The 4,808-nt window shown below is 47.2% G+C and overlaps 1 pseudogene; it reads right to left on the bottom strand.

The window, feature by feature from the left end:
- Positions 1-530: 530 nt before the first annotated feature.
- Positions 531-1,245, bottom strand: LOC127193694 (ferritin light chain 1-like; annotated as a pseudogene).
- Positions 1,246-4,808: the final 3,563 nt, after the last annotated feature.

Genomic DNA, 4,808 nt, shown 5'->3' with positions numbered 1-4,808 from the left:
CAGAACTGAGCAAACAATTTTAAATCAAAAGCTTTGGGTTTCTACCAGCAACAAAAAAGTCTCACGAGGCTCAGTTGGAAATCAGCACTGCCTCTAAGGTGGTCCTGCTGCTGTGTTCAGAGAGAAAGCCAGCCCCTCATTCTTTTTTCTGCCAGTTCACAGGCAGGTGCCAGCTCATGACCAAGCGAAAGACCTTGACTCCCTCAAGTCTTGCTGTAGTGGCAAAAATGCATGGTATGTCAAGAGGATCTGTAGTCTCAAGAAAAACAGTGGGTGTGCCGGGCAGTGGTGGCACCTGCCTTTAATCCCAGCACATGGGAGGCAGAGGCAGGTGGATCCCCGTGAGTTCAAGGACAGCCTGATCTACAAAGGGATTCCCAGACAGTCAAGGCTACACAGAGAAACCTTGTCTCGAAACACCAAAAGAAGACCAACAAACAAACAATAAACCAGTGGGTGAATATATTGAAGCACCCCTACACCCCGACCCCCTTTCTGTTTTGAAAAGCTTTACTTTTACTTCATCCAAGTAGGAGGGGCTCCAGGGCGGTTACAAAGCTGGCTGGTGGCTTGAGAGGGTCATTCAGGTGGAGGTGCTAAGGCTGGCTGGTGCAGAGCAGAGCAAGGGCAGTCCCTTGGAAGGCGAGGGGGCCTCCTAATCGGGCTTCAGAGTGAGCCATGCAAAGAGATACTGGCCCAGAGCTGTCTGTGGCCGACCAGTCTGTGCTGGCTGCGGTCCAGCCACCTATGGATGTTGGTCCGGTGGTTGTCCATCTTCTTGACGAGCTTACCTCCTTATCCAGGAAGTGGTTTTCCAAGAAATCACAGAGACGAGCATCTATGCGAGCAGAACCCAGGGAATGGAGATCCAAGAGGGCCTGGTTCAGGTTCTTCTCCAGGGTCGAGGCAGCTTCCATGGCCTCCTGGGTTTTAACCCACTCATCTTGAGATGGCCTCTGCACATCCTGGAAGAATGCGTGGCCTGGAAGAGATGTTTGACGCCCTGGAGCTTCTCCTAGCTAATTCATGGAAAAAGTGACCTACACCCTCCAGAGCCACATCATCCCGATCAAAATAGTAACCCAGAGAGAGACGGGTGTAGGAGGCCTACAGGGGCAAGGTGACCAGGTGGTTCATGTCAGTTTCCATTTCCGTGCAATAATTCTGACGAATCTGGGAGGTCATAACTAATCCCCAGCACGGAGCTGACCACAAAGAGATGCTACTGGCTGGTCCTAGGGCGGTGAGATGGTCCCAGAGGCTGCAGAGGCTGCGAGTGCAGACACTGTAAGGAGGCTGGAAGCTAACAAAGTGGGAGTGGCCAGGTCTGTTCCATCTAAACACTGTTGAAGCAAGACACAGATCCACAGGACCTCCAGGGTACTGCTCTCAACGTGCCTTTTCCTTTTCCCACATTGCTCTGCACCTTATGCTACCTCCTAGAGTAGCCAAGGTGTATTGGAATCCGTGAAAAGGGAAGGCCTCACCAGGTAGGTCCCATCACAACTGTAGGAAAACAACTGCCACGCGAAGCAGAATAGCCATTGAGAAGAAAAAGTAGGCAAGCTCCAGAGTGCATGCAGAAAGAGAGACCTTGTCTCAGGGAGACAAGACTGACAGCTCCTGAGGAGTGACACCTAGAGTTACCCTCTGGCACAACACACACACACACACACACACACACACACACACACACACACACACACACACTGAACATTTCTATATACATATATACTGAGAATGGGGAGGGGGGAGGAAATTCTCTCTCTCCTACCTTTCCTTGAGTCAGTTTCTTCTGTCTTCAGGTCCCAGATAATGCTAGTGATATCTGCAGATGACTGTGCAGGCAAGCTTACAGCTTAGGAGTGGGAACCCCGTCCTGGTTCATGTCTTGATTATGAACTCAAAGTTGCTTGCTCTTTCTGAACCTTGGTTTACGTACCTGGAAAATAAGAGTCACCACACTGAACTGCTTGGGTTTTTTTTTTTTCTTAGCAGTAAGGAACTGACTCATGTCACCCTTTAAACAGGACAAACAGGGTATTCACACAGAACAACACCATTATCACTGAATTAAACAGTCATAATTGATGGTTGCTCTATGGCTGATACTTGATATGAATTATGGATTCAAAGATACTTTTAAAAGCCATAGGATTAACCCTCAGTTGTATTCAGTAAGTCGGCTGGAAATAGAAACACCATTTGTAACCTTATTCTGAGCACCACGCAGGGATTAGCTTTAAGGGAGGACTTCTTTGTAATATGAGGACCCTGAACAGTGTATCTGAACAGATGTCTCTGAAGTACCTCTCCCTTCAGAGACAGAAACCGACAGCAGAGAACGCCTGGAGAAAGCCCCAATTCATAATTGAGGTCCTTCCATTTATAACAGGCTGCACTCAACACCACTGAAGACAGATCTATAGGAGGCTGTCTCGTGCAATCTTCTGCCTTGAGCCATTTATTCCTGGAGGGCTATGACTCACCAGCTGCTGAAAATATTGCTACCGTGGATTTTTTTCTGACAGCTCCACTAGGTTTTGCCTCCTTTGGGGACATTTCGTTTAATTATAGCACAATAGTAAAGAGTAGCGTTGCACACACTCTTCTGGAGCAGATGAATTTTTATATATAATATTTGCTGTCAGTGGAAACTGCTGAAAGAAAATGTGTGGTGTTTGCTTACGCAGTTTTGCGGCTATAGTCTATTTAAAGTCTCCAAACTTAGCTCCATTGTAAGCCATCTTCTACTATCCCTTAGCTGTGGGGATAGCTTTCCATGCGGAGTGAACAGGAGCCTGAAGAACCCTTTGCAGTGCCAGCAGCAGGCTGGGAGAGCGAAGCATGGTGGAGGCTGCAGTGCTAGCAGCAGGCTGGGAGAGTGAGCATGGTGGAGGCTGCAGTGCCAGCAGCAGGCTGGGAGAGTGAGCATGGTGGAGGCTGCAGTGCCAGCAGCAGGCTGGGAGAGTGAGGCGTGGTGGAGGCTGCAGTGCCAGCAGCAGGTTGGGAGAGTGAGGCGTGGTGGAGGCTGCTGGCCTCGGAACTCCACATGGAGAGAGCTGTTTCCACCAAAAAGAATATGAAGCAGAAACAGACTTCTGAGTCCATCATGATCCAGCAACAGCCTCTTTACGATACTCTATGCTCCAGCGCCATCTTCTCCTCTGGCTTCATCTATTTACATTCCATCTTGGCCCGCAGTTGCTGCACGGGCCCAATGGCAAGCCATTCTCAAAACAGACTGGAATGAAGATAAATAAAGAAAGCTGGTGCAACAGAGCCACTCACAACTGCCCAGGGACTGCACGTCATCTGTATAGCCAAGGGCCTCAGCTTCCATGTGTAAAATAAAATAGATTTCCAAGGATGTCTAAGTAAGGAAAGAAATTACAGTGTGAAGCAGAACACAGGAAAAAGTAGGATAATCAACCCCAGATACAGCAGTGCTAACTTAGAAAGAAACGAGAACTTTAAATAAAGTTAAAAACAATAGTGTAGGGCTGAAGAGATGGCTCAGAGGTTAAAAGCACTGACTGTTCTTTCAAAGTTCAGTTCCCAGCAACCACATGGTGGCTCACAACCATCCAGAATGAGATCTGGTGCCCTCTTCTGACATGCAAGTGTAAATATTGGGGGGAATATATTGTATAAATAATAAACTTAAAAAAAAAAAAAAAACAACAATAGTGTAACCAGAGATACTCAAGGCAGTGTTGAACTACCAGAAGGAACTGCCAGAATGAAAGAACTAGTTTCTAGTTTCCAGGTGGTTGTCATGTAAGTGGATACACGTGGAGGCCAGAGTTCAACCTCACTGTTGCTCCTCAGTGTCTCACTGGCCTAAAACTCACCAAGTAGGCTAGAGGTGTTAACTTATAGGCAGCTTCACAAGCCTGCCTCCAGGTTGCTTAGGAACGCCTGACAGCATCACTTGCTACCACCACTGGGGTCCCAGGATAAAAAGGACAAACTCGCCATCCATCACTCTCTTACTTTTGTCTTTCTTCCCCTCTCTCTGTCTCTGTCTCTGTCTCTGTTTCTCTCTCTCTCTCTCTGTCTCTGTCTCTGTCTCTCTCTCTCTCCCTCCCTCTCTCTCTGTCCCCCTGGGGCAGCCCCTCCTTTCCTTCTCTCCTCATACTTCTACAATAAAGCTTGTGCCATGTATGTTGTATGGCACATATTTAACAGGAGGGGCTCTCCAGCAAGCCCTAGAAGGTCACCTGCCTTTACCTGCCGAGCACCAGGATTACAAGGAACTGCTACCATGCCTAGCTTTTTGAACCCGAGTTTGGGGGATCAAATTAAAGCCTTCATGCTTTATATGGCCAGCACTTTACCAACTGTCCAATCTCCTCAGCTAGACCACTGCTCTTTCAATAAAATGTTTTGCTGCCCAAGCAACATGTGTCTTTTATCTGTTGCTTGGGATGAGTAGTTTATATTTTCTAACTCCATGGCTCCTAGAGAGCTTTTCTAGGCTGCCTGACTTCAAATTTTGCCTAACTTATGATTTCTTCTTTAAGTTGTAATAGTAAATAAAGAAAATATTATCTTGACAGTTGAAATAACTTGAAACTGCAGAAACTGCAGTGATATTTATTTTCACTTGAATGTACACAAATAAATTCACTTGAATGTATATAAACATATGTGTATATTCCTTTGAATGTATGTGTGTGTGTGTGTGCACGCGCGCGCACGCGCGCGCGTTCCTAGCAAAGTGGAAATGCATGAGGCTGCTTGGAAGTTTGGGCCTCCGTTTCTCCATCTCAATCTCACTTCACTCTGACTGCTCCTTGCCGCTG

The sequence above is a fragment of the Acomys russatus genome, chromosome 9 (genome assembly GCF_903995435.1).
Source record: "Acomys russatus chromosome 9, mAcoRus1.1, whole genome shotgun sequence".
Lineage (NCBI taxonomy): Eukaryota > Metazoa > Chordata > Mammalia > Rodentia > Muridae > Acomys > Acomys russatus.
Note: the sequence above shows the minus strand (reverse complement) of the source record. Positions and strands in the feature narration are given on the sequence as shown.